The following is a 21,820-nucleotide window of genomic DNA, read 5'->3' as shown; positions in this document are numbered from 1 at the left end:
GTCAGTATCTGTCTGAATGCGATCTCTTTTCACTAACATATCAGATACACCACTTGGCAGCACTTCCCTGTCTACCAAAGAATCCATCCATGATATTTCTCCAATTTAGAGAGATGAGCTCTCTAGGTAGCTAACATCAGTTGCTATTTCTTTATCCTCCACTCTAGTCACTCCATAATAGAAGGTTGTCTGGGCCTTGGAAAGTACCTCCTTTCTTAAACTCTTTAAAAACAAGTGTGATGTTTCCCTTTCTCCTGTCACAAAGGGTTTTACCTGACTGCCACAACTCTTTAAATATGGTGGATAGTGACTTAGCAACCTAATTTACCCATGATCTTGGAGGTCTTTTCCATCCTTTGTGTTTCTGTGATTCTGTGAGTTCTTGTTTTGTCTGTTTTATGTAGTCATGTGAAATGTAGTCCAGTGATGGTGTGGGACGTGGCAAAGATAGATAGGAAAAACAGTCTTTTCATAGCTCATTTAATGTCATCATTTCATGTATTTTCTGTTCATCCTTCCTCGTGTCTGTTTTTTTTCTATAATCCATGTATTTGCTCAAAGATCAGGTATTAAGAAATATATGTGAAAGTTTGTCTCAAACTCCTATGTTTGGGTTTCAGCAAGCTGTATTTCTTCTGCAGAGTGTTATAATTCCTATGGTACAAGCATTTCTAACTCTAAAAGGGTTAAACGAGACCCTTTGTGGCACAAAACAAGGAGAAATGAAAGTAGCTAGAGGAATCTAGCCGATTGCTGTCTAGCATACAGTGTGTCATGTATGTATAAATATAGTTCTACATGTAAACCATTTGAGATTCTTAAAGGTGTATTTCTGACTGATTTTCATCAAATTTCCCTTAGGAATGAAAGGGAAAATGCCCTGAGAGGGATTAGTTCGCACAGAGGCATCTTCAAACTGTTTTGTAATATTATGTTCAAATCGTAAATAATCATATGCTTGAGAGGCTGTGTTAGTTTGTGCTATTTTCTCACAAATGCAATGATTCAGGATGTACTCTAGGTATAATTAATTTGTAATAAGTCATGTTCGTTATAAAGATGTAATTTTTTCACTGTAGGTGAGCGCTCAGAATCTACCGTTCATGTGTCGTCATCAGCTAAAAAAGAGATGGTCAAGGATGCCACTGAAAACTTTGGGAGGCAGGTATGTGAAACCAAATATTGTGTTTTTCCTTGCGTGCAATTCTGAGAAACAGTGCAGTCATGTGGTGGGTTTTTTGTTTTTTCCTATGCAAAATACATACTCATTTGGGAGCAAAATTTTATATCATGTGATTATTTCTTTGACAAAACACGCCAGATTTTCCTCTGTGTATTAGAAAGATTAAGTAAAAACCTGAAATATGATCTGTCAGTGCTTTCTCTGCCTCTGCAAAATATCTCCTTATCTGATCAAGTTAGTAAGTGTTCGAAAATATTTTTTGAAGGTCATTATGGAGGAATATAGGCTAGGCGTCCTGTTTGTATTGAGCATACAGGACTGGGTAGGGATCTTCATTGAGTGTCTGGAGTCTTCTGTAATACCTCAAGGGAAGTGGAGGAAGTAATATCATCATACATCCAAGGCACTGTGGAAGAGGGATGTGATTCATTTCAGCAGGTAGAGAGCGGAACTTAAGTATTGGAAGGTGGTAGCGGATGTGCAAAGTGAATGGAGCTTGGAAATGAAGTGGCTGAGACAGGTGGTGACTGAGATGCTCTCCATTGTGAAAGATTTTTGTGGAGTTACGATGTGGAAGGAGAAAAGGGCCTCTATAACCAGAGTAAGAAGGACAATAGTTGTGGTTCCTTGGGATGCCAAGGCTGCAGACCTTGTTCAGAAGGGAACACAAACCAAGGGCAACTTTGCAGGGACTGTGAAGTCAGAGATAGTGAGAAGGCTGGAGAGAGGAGCTGGTCAGTGAGCTTGAGGCATGGTACCGTTTGGATAGATGTCTCAGTTCTTGATTTTGTGCTGAGGGCAGGAATGAACAGGTATTCCTTGTAAATATTTGTCTTGGGAGCTTGGAATAGAATTTAATAATTCTGACTCTGAGGAGCATAAGTGATTGTAATGTAGCCAGTCCCTTGTGGTGGTTAGTAAAAAAGCTTGTTATGATCACTCACGCTTGTTATGAACGCTCACCAGCAGGGGGTTTAAAGGGACAGTCAGTAGAAAGTAATGGAGTATGGGAAAATTTGGGCAGTTGTGTTTTCTGTTGTTACTGATTGGTTTTGATCTGTTTGATTGGTTTATGTTTCTAAACTAGATCCTTCTGTTTTGAGGAAAAAATAAATAAGGTATCTTTGTTTTGTTGTTGTTGTATGATGGGATGAGTTTGCAATGTAAATTATATGGCTTAACGGTAATTTCATTTTTCTTGGTAATTTTTCTGTCTTTACCTGCTTACTTAAGGATAAATATGTTTTAGAAACTACCAACTTGATAGAAAATACAGCACATGAAAAGCAGACTGACAAAGCAGAAATTTCTCATCAGGAAGCCCTAGCAGAAAATGAGGAATCCCACAGTGCTGACAAGCAGTTAAGTCTAAAGCTGTGGGAAGAAAGATACAAAAAATGTGGATTGAAAAAGAGAAAAGGGAGTTGAAAAGAAATTTTACAAACATTACAGCAGAGCTGAAGCAGCTGTTTGGTGAAATTAATGAATCTGAGAAAGCTTCATCCCTTGTGGCAGAAGTGTCAGAAGATGACCTCATTGAAGAATTGAAGAGTCTTTGTGTTTCGTCTTGTGTGACAGAATCAAGTGATAAGTTAGAAAGTAAAGGTGAATTTGGAGATGTGAAACTTAATGTAGACCTAAAAGAACCCAAACCTGAAATAGTTATTCTGAGTCTCTGTGTCCTTCCTGATCACAATAACTTAAATGCGAGCATGGAAAATACCTGGAGAATACCAGATGAAGAAGGCTGCACTAATTACACAGATAATACAAAAGTACATCTATCAAAAGCAGAGGAAATGGAAGAGAATGAGAATGGGATTAGTAGAGATGTAGAGGGAAGTCCTGAGTATTCCCTGAGACACTGTTTAAAAACAAATATTTGGGATGACATTTCTAATAATCTTCCTAATATAAGACCTGTTTCCACAAATGGTGAAAGTACACTTGGCTTTATAAGTGAGAAGAAAATTAGCAAGGACATCTGTCTTAGTGACAGTGTTCCCAGAGACTGCCTTATCAAAAACAAGGAAATAGGAGAAACAGAAATCGAAAATCTTTTCCCGCATGCTCAGCAACCTTGTGGCATGCTGAAAAGGAATCTGGATGAAGAACTAAAACAAGATGTGGAAAGATTTAAGAGTAAGGTAGGAATACTGCAAATGGTATTCCTGGCTTTGGAAAAAGAGAAGGTAGAGCTACAAAAAGAGGTAGAAGTTCACCTGCTTTTCCTTATTCTTTAGTCTTTCTCAGTATTGGTGGTCCTGTTCATGTTAGCTATTGATCATTAAAAGAAGGTGCTTTGTGCAAATTGGTTTTTTTGTCTTAAGAGAAGAACGTTACTCATAAATAAAGGAAAGCAGTGGAGAACTGTGCTTTTCCCCATAATGTAATCAGAAGGTTTTGAGAAAGCAAAGTGTATTGTTTCAGTTTGACAATAGGTGGCAGTCATTTCCAGTGTAAGTAGTTATCACCTCATTACCATAAAAAGAAATTCATACAAGTACACCAGTTTTGATTGTCGATCAAGGAATGAAAATAGCTTCTGAACAGGGTCTTGATTTATCTCTTCATTTGCTGTGGTTTGTGCATGGTGTGCCTTCATTGCCTCTCACTAAAATTCCTGATTGCTGTGAAGCTGTTCCTGCTTTTGAGTTCAGTTTGCTTTTTTCTTCATCATTAAGGAAGTACGACATCATACATCCACTCATACTTTGTGTTTCTACAACTACTGTTGTGTAGTCCATCTGATTTCTTATCCATCAGTAATGCTTCTATTGTTTGTTTCCTTAGGGCTGCTTTGCTTTTTTGTTTTTGTTTGATTGTTATACTTCAAATCAAGAGTGAATTCAGAGTATATTTGTTGACTTTGTACATTTTGTAGAGTAATTTTGGGGGATAATCTTTTTTATTTTACATTATTTTAAAAGTCAAGCTTAGGTTATTTGGTCTTGGATCTCCTTTAGAATCAGAAAAATATATGAAGCTTAATTTTCTCTTCATAGGTTGAGAAGGAAAAAAGGAAGCAGAAACATTTCAAAATGCAAGCAGTGGAGAAACAGGAAAGTCTTGATAAATCAAATACACCAGTGGGCAATATTACCCATCAACCAGTAAAAGAAAAGCTTGCTCTAAGGAAGAATGAAAAAATGATAGAGGAAAAACACACAAAGAATTCTTCATCTGAGGAGAGACCAAAATTACTTGAAATGCCAGTAAAAGGGTAAGCTAATAAAATAATCCGTAGAATTAGATTGTTTTAAATCTTGTAATTGAAGCACTTTCCTCGGTATTGAAAGCTATGCTGAGTAGTCCCCTGCTCCCCAAACTGTTTTAAAAGTATATTTTTCAAAGAACTAAATGCACAGTGGAGGTTCAGATTAATTTTGCTGGAGGTAATAGAGGTCTTAATCACAGAATCATAGAATGGCCCAGGTTCAAAAGGACCACAATGATCATCTAGTTTCAACCCCCCTGCTATGTGCAGGGTCACCAACCACCAGACCAGGCTTCCCAGAGAATTTCTTCCTTAACACTGACTCTAATCGTGTCTTTAGAATCTTACCTCCTATGCCTAATAAATTAATCAAGAACGAATTCAAAGCCCTTGCACGTGGGATGGAGGAACCCCTTGTGTACACAGTGAAATGCTCTGGCTGGTGAGCTGATTCGCTGAGAAGCCTCTGGGGGCTTTGGCAGAGATTAAGTGCAACATGAGTCAGAATGATCTTGCAGCTGAGAAGGCCAGCAGCATCCTGGGTTGCAGAGTCAAGAAGCTGAAGGGAGGAGTCCATCCCTACTTAGCATCTAGTTGGTCTGTGTCTGGAGCACTGGGTCCAACTTTTGGCCTCCAAGTACTTGTGTGCATTTCTTTTTATGGCCTTCAAGAGATCGTAGTCAACATGTGTGAGTTCAGTAGAGGCTTTCCAGGCTGATCACAGAGCATGAAACTCTGTGAGAATAAGCTGAGGGAAATAAACTTCAGGATGTGCCAACAGTCTCCCAGTACGTGGAAGGGAATTGTAAGTAAGACAAAGCCGTTCCTGATTTGGCCTGGATTTGATTCTAAACATTTTTCAGAATTCCCAAACATCTGTAAATAGAAGGAATTAATTTTTTCTTCTATGTAAAATCTCAAAACAGTATTAGCTATATATGAGTAAAAGCTGTACTTTTTTGGGAAGCTAAAGACTACATGTAAATCTTTCTCCTTTAGAATAAGCTGCTTCAATACTGATGTTACAGCCAATGTTTTGAACTACTTGTTAGTGGTTGCTGATATTCAAATCTTTTTTTGAACACTATCCTTATCCTTTAATTTATTAAAAGAAATGAAAAGGTTCATCCGCACATGGTAAGCAGTTGTTATAGTCTTAGGGAAGGCTTCTTAAAAGTTTTTGATTTGTCTTAGATAAGTGATGTGATGTTTTATCGGTATTCCTTGCAGTCATTATGAATCTGTACTATATAGGTGATGATCAACTTATTAAAAACAGTGTATTTTTGTTAGTAAAAGTTCATGGTTTACTGTTCATGTTTACCTATGTCGACATGGAAATACATGATGAATTTTGTACATCACTTAAGGGCTTATTTGTCAGTCTTGTGCAGCTCATGTATAAGGTGTCTTCCACCACTAATGGAATGAAATTAGAGTGATGTTAAAAGTTTAAAATTGCAGAAAAACTTCTATATTTGAAAAGGTGTGACATTTCTACAGTTTTAAGTTGTTTCTCCTGGTTCATGATGTGGCATATTTACTTTTTTGTCAGTGCTTTAATTCCTCAAATACTCTCTTTTAAATCCCAGATTTTCTGTGAAACAAGGAGAGGAAAAGAGACATAGAGCTGAAATGCGATATGAAAAAACAAGAAAGCAACTAAAGAGGGAAAAGGATCAATATTCTAGAGAGACAGAGGAAAAACAACAACTTGAGTTTCGTGTAAGGAATTTAGAAACAGAGTTAATAACGCTGAAACAGCTCAAGAAACAGGTATATTAAATATATATCTTCTGTTTTTCTGTTTCTTTCAAACTGATATTTTATGCTAGTATGTTCAACTTGTTGGTGAAAGAGACATTAGGTAATTATCTTGGTGCATTTTGAGGACCATTGTCATGAAACCAGCGTGAACAAACAAGTTCATGATACCTTTTCACATTTTTCAGAATTATAGTTTGGTTTGTGCTTCAGGCAAAGCTTCTCTTTGAGTTATTTTTCCTAATTACTACAGAACTCTGTGTGCGTGTGTGTATATGTATGTCTATATCTATATATCTATATATATATTATATGTGTATATATATATATATATAATGTTTTTATTATTGTTTTTTTTCTTCAGAAGGAAATTACAGTTACTGTTTGTAGTATTCTTTCAAGTATACTTACATGAATTTAAATTTAGGCCTAAATGTTACTGTTTACCTGATAATCTGTAAATTGCCTCAGTTGCTTAAAATCAAGACTGAATCCAGAAAAACTCTCACCTTTATTTTTATTACAAGTTTAGTGGCTTATTTAATGCAATTGAGATGATGATGTTCTCACTGTACACAACCTGCATGAATTCTTCAGTTCTTACATACAGTTTTGAGGGTCTTTTCACTGGCCTTTACCTACTTTTCAGCATTCCTGTCATGGTTCTACGCAGTTTGAAATATACCTCGGAAATTCGGTCTGTTGTGTTGTATTTTTCCCCATAAATAGTAAGCCTCAAATTTTCAGAACTTGTATTTGCAAACATATTAAGAACATGTGAAAGTGGTCATTAAGGATCCTCAGTGGCCACGTTGCTCTGGCAGAAGCAGTAAGTAGTTAGCATCACCTCTTTCAGTCTGCCTGGATTTAACAGGCACATCATTGGCATTAGTTTACCTCCTGGTCTGCTGTTCAGCTGGTCAGTCCTCTTCTGTGTCTCAATTCATTAATAGCCTTTGGAAATCTCATACAACTCAATTTATCCAGCAGTATTGCTAGATTTTGGTAAACTGAAAATGGATTGGCACATTTTCTGAAGCATTTCTAAATATTAGTAGAAGAGATGTAGACTTAAGACCTTGCAGTGGGGTAAAGTAAGTGTAGTTATTGTGCTTTTGGAAATCTTAGTCATTTGTTTTGTGCAGTTCTTAGTGTTAGTGCTCATATTGATGAATAGATGTTTTTAAATCTTTGACTGTAAGCATATGAGTGTCCATCTCTGGTTTTAGTATGTATATATAGTTTGTTAGAAAGATAACTTGGGTTTCTACTTAAACTCTGTATGTTTCCAAGAATAGTAGTTCTAGTTTGTTTGTTTTTTTCTTGTGTTATAGAGGGAGATTCATTAAGTATAAAACTTCTATGATGCTGATTTGTGCAAAGGACTCACACTATCCTTATAACTTTCAATTCAGATAAATCTAAAGATGTTTGTTTGCAAACATGGAAAATTGATATGCAGGTCATTCTATGATTTTATGATAAATGACTCTTAATAGAATTAATAGAATGTAAGAATAAAAAGAATGAAATAGGAAGGTATTGCTAATTCTGATTTTGTTCAAGATTCACAAGTTCAACTATATTACTGTAGGTTGAAGAAGAGCGTGATGAAACACAGAGACAGCTCTCTAATGAAAGGAGTGCTAGAGCTCTGCAAGAAGGAATTTTGAGCAACCACCTGTGGAGACAGAAGGAGCTGGAAGAAGAGACAAGAAAAACTATTGGGAAAAATTCAGAGGTAAGCAGTTCCATTCCTAATTAATTTGGTTATACTTCACTGTGCTCATTCTAAAACCTTAAGAAAAATAACCTTTTGTGCCTTTTCGTGGATTATCTACAGTTTATCAATATAACCAAATTTTGTTACTGTTGTCTAAAAACTCTGAATAGCATCATCAATCCCACATAGACCTGAATTGCATGTGGAAGTAGGAAGCCACTGGAAAATAAGACATTGTGTTCCCAGTCTCTTAAACTGCCTGCTGTTCTTCACTGTATAGTTGTTACAATCATTTCTAAGGTTTCTACCCGTGAAATGTCCAGATATCTGGAGATTCACTAGGAAAGAAGCTGGCTGAGGCTGTTTGTGATCCTATTACTTGGCTTTTGAATTCGTTATTATACTGTCATCACTTTCTTGTTTCCATGTCCTTCATCTTTTTGCTTAATAAATTATTTTTATCACAGCCCATGAGTTCTGTTTTGTTTCCTGTTCTCTCCCTCATCCCACTTAGTGATGAGAGTGTGGTGCCTAGCTGCCTGATGGGTTAAACCTGAATTTATTTCCCAACTAACTATTCATTATTGTCCTTTATCACACAGAAATCTGACACTAATGACAGAGAAAAGGATTTGCTACACAGAAATCAGTTACTGCAAGAAGAGATTGCTATGCTAAGACTGGAACTCGATCAAGTAAAACTTAAGCACCAGGAGGATGAAGGAAAATACTTAGAGGAAAATGAGTCTTTGAAAGAAAAGAATGATTCTCTTCAGAAGGAACTTAAACTGAGTGAGGAAACCTTAACACAGACAGTATTTCAGTACAATGGACAGCTGAATTTACTCAAGACGGAATCTGCAATGCTAACTTCCAAGCTTGAACAGAAAAAAGAAAGCAAAGACAGACTGGAAACAGAGATTGAATCATTCTGTTCCCGCTTGAATGCAGTGGTTCAAGATCTCGAACATCATCAGTCATTGAAAAGTGATGCCGAACGAACATTTCAGAGAGAACGTGATGAATGGCTTCGTTTACAAGACAAGCTCCATCGTGAGCTCTCTGAGGTGCGAGAGAGCAACAAGAGCTTGTCTCAGCAGCTGAGTAAAACGGAAAGCAAAGTTAATAGTCTAGAAAACGAGCTTCACCAGTTGGAACAAACACTTCGAGAAAAAACACTGCTTTTAGAAATGACACAAAAAGACTTAAATCAAGCCCAGTGTCAAGCAAAAGAAAATGAGCATGCGTGGCAACTTGAGAAAGATCAAGTCAGTAAATTTATGATAAAGCATGAATCTATGCAGGAACGATTGGCCCAGCTCCAAAGTGAAAACCTTGTGCTCCGTCAGCAGCTGGAAGATTTGCGGAACAAGAAGATCATCAAAGAAAAGGTTGTGAATGATGTCCAGGACAGATTTCATGATATGTTCAACAAACTCAGAGCTGACAGTGAAAAGCAGGTTTACCTCATGGAAGAGAGAAACAAGGAATTAAATACCAAGTGTACTGATTTAAAGGAACAAGTCTTTAAATATGAGACTGACAAAGTAGAAAGAGAGGTAAGCTATACAATTAGAATAAATTAAAATGTTTCAATTCATAAAATGATTTTGTATTTCTAAAATGCATCAGGTGTAAGTTTTACATATAGGACCAAATTGTGTTGTTTTGTTGTGGTTCATTGTTTTTTCTCTTAGAATTAAGGAGGACCGGTAAATGACTGAACTGTATAATATAGTCAGTTTAAAGGAGTAAAGTCAAGTTTCATGTTTTTCTTCATGTTTATCTGTTTCCTTAGGGTTTGGTCAGACAGCTGCAGCAGGAGCTTGCTGATGCTCTTAAAAAGCAGTCTATGTCAGAAGCTTCCCTTGTAGTTACTACATGCTACCGCAGTAACCTTGAGGAAGACAAATTGCACTTGCAGAAGGAACTGGACAGGATTAAAGCTAAGGTACAGAGAGGCTGTAACTTACACATAAAATCTGAGGGTGATTTTTCCCTGTTTCTGGTGAAGAAGAGAAAAATAATGTTCTGAGAGCAAGTACCAGAGAGAGCTAAGGAGGTTAGCAGTGATACCCTGTCATAATTCACGAAGCTGGTGAAATCTTTGCCAGCTGGCCTCCTCCTCTGTAGTGAAAGATAAGTGTAACTAGAATCATCAAAAAGCCAATTAGTTTCTTTTGCAAGTAGGAGCCGTTCTTCAGCCCCACAGCTAAAGTTCTTCTTGTGGCTCCAGGGTGTTGTAGCAGTGTTCTTTCTTTTCCCAACTTACTTCCCTCTCCTGGTGTCAAACACAATTAAGAATTTATTTGTGGATGGGATGTGTACAAACTACCAACTATCTGAAGCAACATTACACAGGTGCTCTGAATTTACAAATTGTTTTTCTGTGTCTTATAAGGTTGGTTGTAAACACTATAAGGTGGTCTTTATCCCCTCAGTCTTCTCAACTTGCCCCTTGTCATCTGTGATCACAGTCATGCCTGTGCCAAATCAGAGCAGAGAGTTCAAAGTATAAGCAAATGTCCTCCTATCCTAGAAATAAATTCAGGGGTATAGATTTAAAGACAAGTATATGAACTGCATTGTTCTGTGCACTTGGTGTCCATGACTGGGTGGTCTTCGACACGAAGTCATTATGTCTTTAACTGGAGAAGATCTGTATTTGATAAGCTGCTTTGCAAAATGACCTGGTGTCTCAGCAGGTTATCGCTTTTGGTTTGGCCAAGTTTGGTGTCTGATTTCTGAGAAAAAGTAGAAATACTGGACAGCTGAATTTGAGTTTTTCTTTTTTGCTCTCTGTGAGAGTTGTGGGTTTTTTCTGAAACATCTACCATAATAACGTACTAATGAGCTGTGAAATCACTTTAGGAAAAGGATGAGGTTTTTTGGTTAATATTTTCGATAGAATAGCAAACAAGTAATTTCAGGATGTCACAAGTCACTGAGAAGGTAGGATTGGCAGTGTCAATGCTCATAATGGTGTTATAGAAAATCCTTTGTACAGATGGGAGAGGCCAGTGTCACAGATGATGAAATATCATCTGTTATTGTTCATTTGCTAAGAGAAATGAAGGCTTGAATGAATTGGAAACGATTCCAGTACTTTGGGTAGGGGGTGTATGTAGATACATGCAATATCCAAATTCTTCAGTGCTCACTGAGCTCTCTATACTGAACCTAACCGGGCTGCTGAGGATTCTCATTGCTACTTTACAGTTACATGACTCTGAACAACAGCGTATTCAATATGAGCGTTGCATTCAAGATTTGAAGACTGACCTAGATAATAAGGAAAGACAAATATCAGCTTCTAACCAAAAAATGAAAGACCTTCTGTTAGCAGCTTCCAGAAGCAGTTCTACAATAAAGCAGCTGGAAGAACATGTCCAACGGTAAGAAAATAACAGAGTGAAGCAAGGTTTTGCTTTCTGGGATTCTCTGAAAACGTCAGAATTGCCTTGTTGCATCATCAGGGTAAAACATGATTTTAAAAGAAGCTCTTGCTTTAAATAGCATTCTTTCACACCATTCTTTTGCAGTGTGCGCTATTATGGATTTGTCTAATAAGATCTGTGCTTCTCTTTAAGGCTTGAAATGGAAAATGCCAGAGTGGAAGCTGCTGCGCAACACCAGGACAAGAGAACTGAAGCCTCAGTAAGCCAGTCATAAACTTCCCTTTTATTTATTTATTTTTTATTTTTTTATGTGAGCTTCTGAGCCTATTTAGATATTTTTCGTGGGGAAGTTATGTGGTTTTCCTGGGGATCATAGGGGAGCTGAGTCATCTGAGCTGTGGTGTGACTGTAGGGTACTCTGAAAATCCTGATGGTCTATTCTCCAGTTTTGAGAGTTTTCCCATAAGGTAAAGGTTGTGAATCTCCACCTTTCACTGCTGCCATTTCTGTCTTTGCAGTAGTATGAAAATGTTTGTGTTAATCAGCATGATTCTTTTGATGGATAGGACGGACAGTGTCAGCAGGAGGGAGATGTGTGGTTGAGATCTGGGAGGGGAAACCTGGATGTGAGAAATCTATTTTATCTTCAGAGCTTTGTCATAGTTTCCACCTGAGCTCATTAGGTTCTTTTTCCATTTGTGAATATGTGTTGGTACTTTACTGCCCCGCAGGGGGCTGAGGTAAGGAAAGAACAACTAGGTGAAGTAATGCTGTGCAGTCAGTGGCAGGCAGCTGGGAAGTAGCTGGTGCGCATGCATGGCTTAGCATCTTGTGTAACCTTGGAATATTCTTTAATTAGTTTGCTGTTGGAAAATTAAGCTGCTATAGGGAAAATAAGAAGGATCTAGTGGAAGGGAAAAGCTGTTGATTATCTGCACCAGAAAAGTCAGTCTGAGTTCTTTTCCAGGTTCCTTTCCTGTCATCTTCTTTTGGTGATATACCAATTAGAAGGTTTTTAGCATTTTTAACACTTCTGTATTTTACCCATACATTGTCACATAGGGAGAACCGACATTTAACATATCCTGTAAAGACACATGAGGAAGTTTTATGAGTTAGTCATATAAGCCTTTAAGCTCAGGTTTTTATGTCCTTCTGTACGTCAGGGATGTCTCTCTTTTTCTTAAAATGTGCTATTCAAAGCATGTAGGCAACTTTCATTCTTTACAAAGGGAACTGAATAAGCAAACTTGTTTACACACAAATGCATCTGTGATGCAAATCTTTGCTCCTTTGTGTAAAAGGATAAGTAACATTGCTGTTCTGAAAACATTTTCTTGCTCTGAGGAGATCTGCAGTTATTTCACAGTCAGTAAGTGTAGGGAATTTTAAGTGGTGGGCACAATTATAAATGCAGTCATTTTTGTATCATTATGAAATCTGGAGAATTTTATGAAGAAAACTGTGAGTTAATGTTGTATGTGTGTCTTCTTATCTCCAAATGATGTAACCTCATTTTATCGCATAGAGAGCATTCACTTTTTCCACTAGCATTAAGTGCTATTCTTGACGGTGCTTCTCAAGCCATCTTTTATAAACTCAGTGTAACATTCACTATAGATCCTTAGTGGTGAGAGATTAGCCCTGCCTCCATTTGAGTTACTAGTTTATAATGCAGTTCATGTGCAGTGTTGTCTCTCTGGTTATCTTGGCATTCCCTTTGTCATTGTTGTTTCCATAGATACAAAATCAGAATATGTTGGCTATGACATCCAGAGGCTCATGCATGATGTGCGAGGAAGATCGAAAGTCGAGAGCCCACCTTGAAGACCATATTGCTAAACTGAGTAGGGAAAATGCTGAGCTTTTAGAAGAAGTGAGCCCAGAAAACAGTCCCTAACACCTAGCCAATACCCAGAGCAATGCTGACATTTTCTTGAGTTCTTACATACTCTGATTTTATATCCCTGCTACTCAGGCCCTGAGTACTATTGTGATTTGGGTGTCATGAAGGAATTGAATAAAAGCCAAGAGAATATCTCGGAGTTGTGCTATCAGAAAGACGGTGTGGTTTGATACCAGTTGAGCACATGGAGCAAGGCAGCAGTTCCTGTGTTCTTTATTTTATTTCCTTCTGGTTATTGTCTGACCCCTTGATTTCCAAGCAGGATTAAAACACCCCTTATTTTCAGTGCAGTGTACGGAGGAACTGCTGCATATTTTCAGAATAACAGGAGCTTAAAAACCTTGCAGAATAAATAAGGTGCAAATGCAAACTACAGAACTAGTTGCCAGTTCTCCTGTAGTTTGTCTGAAAAAACACCATGAGGAACAGCAACTAAATTAGTAAACACCCACAAATAAGATATGGAAGTAATGACTGAGAAGACACTGGTGAATTCCAGAAAAGCAGACTCTTCCACAAGAGCCTGCTGGTCATTGGAATGAATGCTGTAGAGTGTGCAGTGTTCTCCAGGGCTGTGGCTACCTGTGCAAGCTGACCTATTAGCAGAGGAACTGCGGAAGCTGTTCTCTAGCATCTTTTTTCCAGCTTTTTGGGACAAAGCCCAATAAGGGGGCAGAGGAGCATTTGCTTCAGCAGGGGCGTTAATTGGTATCCCTAGGTCTTGGCCCGCTTGTGTGAAGCCTGAAGTGATTTAAATGTTTACAAGAATCCTGTGCCTCAGTGTTCTGCTGAATGTGGCAAAGGGATGGATATGTGCTATCTGCAGTTGCTATGTGTACTGTCCTGTGCTGAGTGTATCATGTATTTTTGTTTGTTTGTTTTTTGAAAGTGTGAGAATGAAAGAAAGAATGTGAAGAAGCCGATAGAATTGAAACGACCACTTGAAGCATGTCTTGACCAGGAAAGGGAAAGAAATACTGAACTGCAGAAGGAATGTGACAGGTATGGTTCACTAGTACTTGAAAGAGAGCTCATGTAGGTTAGAAGTCAGGCTTTAAGGAACTTGCATGTAAAAGTAGGTGTGTTTAACTCTGAACAAATTCAGATCTCACATCAGTTCTTGCAAGACAGTTCTGGTACATGAGCCTATGATTTTCTGTAGCTGCCATAAGAAGAGCAAATGTAGGCTGCCTTGCACTTCTGGGAGGGAAGTCTTTTTTTCCTCTGTTGAGGTGAAATGTGGACCCTCCAGGTGATCTATTGCATTGAAATGCTGGTTTTTCTTATTAACTTTTGGCCTGTTGAGCATGGTAAAAATGAAGCAAGCCATAGCTATGCTTTTCTTGTACAAGCGTGACAAATAGATACCTAGTTCCTTTGCTTATTTTCTTGACTGATTTGTTGTGCAGGTTCAAGAGCCTTTTGAAGAAAGCTGTGAAAAAACTAAAGATGCACGAAGCCAAAGAAAGAGACTCCCAGTTCAATTTCCAGGGAGAAATGAAGAACAGGTATTCTGAAATGGTGAATGAAGTTGAAAAATCAAGAACAAAGGCAAGTTCTTGTTGTTTCTTTTTGGGTTTTTTGGTGGTTTTTTTTGTTGTTGTTGTTTTTGTTGTTGTTTGTTTCTTTGTTTGTTGTTGTTGTTGTTGTTTTGTTTGGGTCATGTTAATTTCTAGAGACTTGTAATATTCTTTTCAGTAGGTATGGAAAAGTTATATTTCTGGGAGAGAAAATTGGCTTCACAGTTGACCTTGGAAACTACTGAAACATCTCATATTTTGTACATATTCTTGCAACCAGACACTGGATTTGACCTAGAGAGAAAATACCTTCCTTTACCACTGCTGTGGAAGCTGCTTTTTGAAGCACTGTTTACAAAGCTTTCAAGAGCAATGGCAGGAGGAGTACTTGTTACCTGTGCCCAGTTAACTCTGTACTGGAACATTCCCCCTGAAGCATGATAGGCATTCTTTCTGCTGTCTGGGTAGAGTGGTTTGATTTCCATCGAGCAGTAGAGCAGTGCACAAAAGAATGGCCCTAGTGCCTTTCAGCACACTCCCGTAAGTGAAATTCTGCTAGTTTGCTACTTGTTGATCTTTTACTTGCTGCAGAACTGAGGAAGGTTGTAAGTCAAGGAACCCTATTGGCAAGAACTTAAAAGTTGTTCTTCCCTTAAAAGATGATCTTGTCTTTCCTTTGACTCGGGTACTGAGTCAGCAGATGACAGTTACAGACTTGATGGTCTTCCCCTTCATAAATTTTCAGAGAATAATTTTACACCCCTCTAAGTTCATTTTATTACTGTCTGTAGGTTACTGAACTTTCTCATCAGCTGGATTTAGAGTGTAAAAAATGCGTCCAACTACAAGGACAAAACCATTATTTGCAAGAACTGCTGGCTCTAAACATGAAAAAACATGAAAAACTAGAGAAGACCAGATGCCAGCTGAAAGAAGAGGTGGCAAACCTGAGACAACATCTGGAGGCTGTCCACAATGTGCACATGATGACTTACAACCAAATCGAACGATACAAGAAAGAAGTGGAAGAGCGAGCTGCACAAGAAATAAATCAAAAACTTCAAGAAGTCAATTTGTTTTTGCAGGTAAGTGAATTTGTTGTGTATGTCTGTAGTTTTTATTATGTAACTTCTTTTTGCCATTTCTTGTTCGTACTTTGGTTTTTTGTGTTAGTGCCATACTTCTATATTTCCTGAAGGGAAGTGGAAGAATGGAAAATTGTTTGGCAAAAGTGCTTTTGTGTGTGTAATTTGCCTGCAGGTCCCCAAGCTAATAGCCGTCCCTTGACAGACTTCTGTTTTGCAGTTCTTAGAAGAAGCTATGGCCATCTGGTCATCTTGTTATTGCTGTTCATCACATGAATGCTATAACTTAGAGATGGCTTGGCCATACGTACAGGTTATGTTTTATCATTGTACAGGATAAAATGCTCAGGGAAGAAGTCACTGAAGTTACCGTGGGGCAGAAAGAGTGGGGATGGGATTCTCATAATTTCTTTGTAGAATCCTTTTTGTGTGCCCTGTCCTTCAGCCATAGCATTCTTTTAGTAGCTGCTCCCATAAGTAATATTGCTAAGAGCAGATCTGTCTGGATGAAAACAGTTATTTAACGTGTTGGTTCCAGGGTTTTGCCTTGATTGCTGATAGTAGTGAAAAGGTCCAGTTGACTCAGTTGAGTAAAACTGGGCCCTTTAAATTGGTTATGGGCAACCGTATAGGGAGATGCAGTTCACTTTTTCTTTGCAATGGTTGAAATTGTATTATCTGCTTCAGGTCCAGGCAGCCTCACAAGACAAGATAGAACAAATCAGAGAAAATCATCATGCCTCGCTGAGAGACCAGCTGAAGTGCAGAATAAAAGAGGTTGAATGTGAGTTGGACAAAATAAAAAATACCAAAGACAATATTTTTCAAAACGAATCTATGCTTGCGGAAGTGGAAAAATACAAAGAGCTGCATCGTGAAGAAATGAAAATGAGAATAAGGCTAGCAAATAAGCTGGAAAGGTAAGTGCGTGCTTTTTTGGAGTGGTAACAAGACGTGAAGTAGCAGTAGCTTGCATGAAAAACCTTGTACTGTTTCCTCCTAAAATCCTTTTTCTGTGTCTTGTCAGCACTATGGATGTAAGCGTAACCCTCTAAAACCTTTCTCCTTTATTTTTGGAACCACCATCATTTCACTTCAGTGTTCTAGCAGTCACACCACTAGTTATGGCATCACTGGCCCATGTTTGAAGTTGATAGCATTTTAACACATGGCCTTTGGGCCCCTCTCATTTTGGACTTCTAATGCCTTCTCTTTTCAAAAGCTGAATAGTAGTCAAAGACCTGGAAGAAGTGACTCTGCAAAAATATTATCAAAGATAATTCTTTGTGTGTTTTTAAATATTTCAGAACAACCAAGAGACTTGCAGAAGCCAATTGTAAGCTCTTTGAGGAACGCCAAAGAAACAAATCTTTAATTGCGAGCAGCACTGTCAGTGGAGGTCCTCCTGCAAGTCCAGGAAAATATTCAGCTGAACTGGGAAATCTCAGAAACAATTCCGCACTAAACAGAAGCTCCAGCCAAGAGGAATGCTTCCTAGATGCTGCTGGGATTGCATGATTGGCAAGAAAAAAAGTTGAAGTGTACATGGATAAGGTAAGCATTGTGAAATACTCTTCAGTGATGAAGACTTTAGGTCATTAAGATTGTACAGAATTCCTAGAGTGCTCAGACACCAAAAATACTGACATCTAAATGATGAACTATCTAACTGTATATACACATAACTATGTACTTATGTAAGGTTTTTGTATTGTTTTTTTTTTCTTTTTTTTCAACTAGAGAAAATTTAATAAGCAGCTGCTGTGGCATTGGAAGTTCCCAGCTAAGCTATTTATTAAACTTTACTGTATAGAATGTGCATAAGTGTATGACATACTTGAAATGGATAACTTTGACATCTTTGCTCAGCCCATCAGACATCTCTGGTCAAGCCACGTTGTTTTTTTCCTTACTGATCTTCATTTTTAGTTTCTTTTAGTACATTAATACTAACAAAGACATCCTTTAAAACTAGGATGATGTGAGTATGATTGCTTTGCTTCTTCCTATACAGTCTGCTGTGGGATGCATGCTGTGCCTAGGAAACATTTCTTTTTGTGCTTCCTGCTATGTATTATTACCTGAGAAAACAACAACCTACTCTTCAAGTCTTCACAGCTTTATAATATTTTGCAGCAATTTATACATGATTGCAACTTCTGCAATAGCTTTGAAGTACTTTGCCAGTTGTGCTGCTTAGTACTTGGCCTGTTCACCAGGCTACTTAAAAAGACAAGAGTTTACCTGACTCTGAGCCTTGTCTTTGCTTCAGTTATACCTCAGATTTTTCCAGTAATCTGTTTCCTTCTATTGGGGAAAAAAAAAAAAAACAACAAAAAAAACCACCTCTGTATTGCCATTAAATTCAAACTAAGTGCTGCCTTCTTGGATGGAGGAGATTACAAGTTCTCCTGACAGTAAAGTTCATAATAACTGGAAACTAAGGAACTTAAATTGGAGTTTGCCTCGTGTAGTCATCTTGCACTTTTGTTTTTATTTAAAGCTCTCAGTGCACATTTGGTGTTTTTCAAAGTAAGGGAGGTTATCTGAAGTAGAGTGTGAGCATCTCCTGGGATGAGGAAGCTCGTGTAGATTTTGGCTTTGATTTTGCAAAAGCTTTGATAAAGCTTCAAGGATAAGAAGCTGAAAATACTTTACGCCGCCGTTATTCAAAATGCTGGTATCAATTACTTTGTCCATGCAACTGTTTGAAAAAACAAATTGCACTGATTACAAACAAGAGAAAGAAATGCAGCTCTGAAAAGTGGGTGCAGGAAATAATAGTGACTTCTGCTAGCTGCAACCAGCGTGAGTGCATGGATTCATGAAACCAGTTTTCCTACTGGTAGCATAAGAAAGGGAACACCTACTTCCCATTCCGTCTCTCAGTTTCTGTTTCCTTTCTGATTTTATTTCCTGTCTGCACTCCTGATTTTTAGCAGTCTTATAAATTTCCACTCTTTTGACTTCTGCCTGTTCCTCTTGTTCTTTTACTTGGCACCACCGAGAAATTTCTTGTTCTGTCTTCTTTATGCTGCATCCCACAGTCAGATAATTACACCTGTAGGTGAGACCACAAGCCTTCTGTTCTCCAGGCTTAACAGTCCTGATGCTCTCAGCCTCTCCACGTAAGCCACATGCTCCAAGCACTTAACTGTATTTGCTAATGACATGAGTCTGGAAGCTATATGCTGTCTGTTTTGACAATTACTTCTATGCGTTAAAGACCTGATGGAAAATAACACAGGAGTCGCAAATATCTTCAAATGTAAATGATCGCATACGGTGTTTGGACTGTGGCCCTTTAAAAGGTCTAATTTCTCCTTATGAAAACTTTGCATTCAGAGTAAATGACAGTAAATAAACATCTCCTGGGAGAGCGAGGGGCAAATGCTCCTTTCTAGCGATCCAAGCTGGTTTCTGTTACTTAATAAAATGTGCAGTGTTATTTATAATGCATGTGTTATTTATAATTCTAGGTACAGAAGGAATTGGAGGAAAAAATCAATAAGGAACTTCAGCAAGGTAATATGCTACTCTGATATCAGTGTTTTTAAGGAAGATGATGACTGTTCGTAACTTCTATGTAATTATTTTCAAAAGTTGTCAAGATTTGTGCTGTTTGAAGCACAGTGTGGGGCTGTTTTTAACTCTAACTTAGAGAGTTTTAATGGAAAACTTCCTGCTAACCAATATACTCTTCAGAATGTTCTGCAGCTACTTTTGAGAAAAAGCATGGAGAGCAAACCATCTCCCCCGCACAGATACACTTGGCTTAAGTTCAAGTCACCTTTCATCCTCAGGCACAAACATCAAATGTAAAAAAAAAAAAAAAAAAGCCCAGAAATAAGATTTTTATGGACTTCTGTCACTACTTCTCTTTCTGCATACATTCATTGCATTCAGCACTTCAAATATACCATATACATTTTCTGGTGTTCTTAATTTTTGCTCGCTCTTTTTCATTGCTTTTTTTTGTACCTGACATGTTGTCATACTTGTCTTTGGATAAAGAAGAATCAGTGGAAAAGATAGCCTTTCTTTAGGTAAAAATCATTCAGCAATATATAGGCAAACACAGCATGAACTGATTGCTTTTAATATGCAGTGTAAAGCCTGTTCTATAATAAAAGGCCAGGTCTTCAGAGAAGAATTCATACTGTTTCACAATTAGCATTCTGCCAGAGTCACTGCTGCTGTTCCTAGAGTTATTTTGAAGCAGGGAGCCCTTGAGAATCCAGCTGTTGCTTCACAGCTCTTCCAATTACCCTGAATAGACAGAAACCCATTGCCATGTGCCCATTTGCATATTCAAACATAATTACATGTGTAGTAGGAGCCGTAGTATTTGCTTGGTCTGGGGATCTTGTCTGGAAAAGGCTGATGGATGGAAGTACTGAAAATCCTTTTCTGCTTCCATCGAAGATGTGTTTCCATGAACGAAAGAGGGTTTAGCCAGGGAAAGTTAAGACATCCCTGGCAGTTAAAGTTAAGGCTAAAACTTTCATATATATATATGGGCATGTAATAACAGGATGCGGAGAAATGGCTGTAAACTTGAAAGTAGGTAGATTTAGACTAGATATTAGGAAGAAACTCTTCCTAATGTAAGGGTGGTGAGACTCTGGAACAGGTTGCTTAGAGATGTTGTGCATAGCCCCCATCTTGCAGGCATTCAGAGCCAGTCCGGATGGGGCTCTGAGGAACCTGGTCTAGAGGGAGCTGTCCCTGCCTATAGAAGGGAGATTGGAACTGGGTGATCTTAAAAGGTCCCTTCCAGCCCAAACCATTCTGTGTTTCTAAAACCTGGAATTTCTTTAACTAGCTTTAAAAATTGTATTGGCTGATCATTGAATGTGAAAAAATGTTTCTTCCTTTATGCCTTCCTTTTTGATTTGTGTTTTCCTTGGAAGTTTTTAAATATCTCTGTAGAGCGTAGCCTGATCAGTTATCAGTAATGTTTTTACAGTGACTGATTTGACTCAATCTACTGTAAAAGTAACATCGTCAATCTTGTTTCTTTTCTTTCCAGCCACCGCTGAGCTTGAAACTGCTAGAGCTTCTCTAATGAAATCTACTTATGGATCTTCAAAAAATCTCAATGTTGACCAGGATCCCCTTTGCAGAGCGGTACAGGAGTACCGGGATGTTTTAAACCAAAATTACCTGATCTAAATATATTTTTATTTAAAATGTAAAGGGAAAAGTACTGGAGATCATTTGTTTACATAGGAGGTCTGTGACTTCCCATCCTGCAGCTTAGTGTGGAAACATCTTTACTGCGGTTTGAATATAAATTTTAAATATATTAAATAGGTTGACACTCTGCACTTACCTGTTGGTCACCGAGGGGTAGTCAGTTTATTTTGCACTCAGGATAAGAACCATATCTATTTTTAATTACTGTCAGACTGAGTAAGGTTGGTTCTTGAACTTGACGGAACTGTCAAAATGTTTTTGACACATTATTTTGCTCCATGTTTTTTGTTAAAGGTTTTACCAGAAGCATTCCTTTGGTTCTATTTAACCCTTCCACTGTTTGTGGTAGAGTCTCCAGTGTTATTTTAACGCATAGGAGATTTTGATTGGATTCCTGCCAGCTGTTTCCGTCCTGATGCTGTGAATATTTCTGCTGGTTAAGTGGAAGTTTTAGCAGTGATTAAGCTGGAGAAGAATGCACTTTACATTGCTGTCACTTTCACGCACCTAGGGTTTAAAAATACTGTGCGTGTGTAGCAGTGCCAAGAAAGCTTTAATGTGACCTTTTTGATATTTCTGACTTGATATCCTTGTTGGATTTTGCATTAGAATTTGACTCATCTTAAGACATTCACAGTTGGTAGATGAACACATGATGAACCTGAAGCGGTTCATAGTGGGAAGAATGAAAATTAATGTTTCAACCTTCTGTCCAATTGGTACTGCACCTTTTTATATGAATGTATTTTATGACACTAATATGCTATATTTAATTCCAGATATTTATGTTCCAACTTGGTATTTAATAAACTTTCATATCTGGTA

The 21,820-nt window shown here is 37.9% G+C and overlaps 1 pseudogene across 1 annotated transcript in view; it reads left to right on the top strand.

The window, feature by feature from the left end:
* The window catches only part of LOC146757041 (ankyrin repeat domain-containing protein 26-like), a 41,777-nt pseudogene extending 19,957 nt beyond the window's left edge, over positions 1-21,820 (top strand). Inside the window, exons 13-28 of the transcript XR_014936943.1 lie at positions 1,080-1,165; positions 2,417-3,393; positions 4,189-4,406; positions 5,993-6,176; positions 7,759-7,905; positions 8,490-9,446; positions 9,686-9,838; positions 11,107-11,282; positions 11,478-11,544; positions 14,081-14,193; positions 14,601-14,742; positions 15,503-15,796; positions 16,484-16,716; positions 17,104-17,350; positions 19,276-19,321; positions 20,829-21,820. The product of XR_014936943.1 is annotated as an ankyrin repeat domain-containing protein 26-like (transcript). The remainder of the gene's footprint in view (positions 1-1,079; positions 1,166-2,416; positions 3,394-4,188; positions 4,407-5,992; positions 6,177-7,758; positions 7,906-8,489; positions 9,447-9,685; positions 9,839-11,106; positions 11,283-11,477; positions 11,545-14,080; positions 14,194-14,600; positions 14,743-15,502; positions 15,797-16,483; positions 16,717-17,103; positions 17,351-19,275; positions 19,322-20,828) is intronic.

The sequence above is a fragment of the Coturnix japonica genome, chromosome 24 (assembly GCF_054131305.1).
Source record: "Coturnix japonica strain WE chromosome 24, WE-NBRP24, whole genome shotgun sequence".
NCBI classification, from domain to species: Eukaryota; Metazoa; Chordata; class Aves; order Galliformes; family Phasianidae; genus Coturnix; species Coturnix japonica.
The sequence above is the reverse complement of the archived record's forward strand: the minus strand, read 5'-3'. Positions and strand labels throughout refer to the sequence as shown.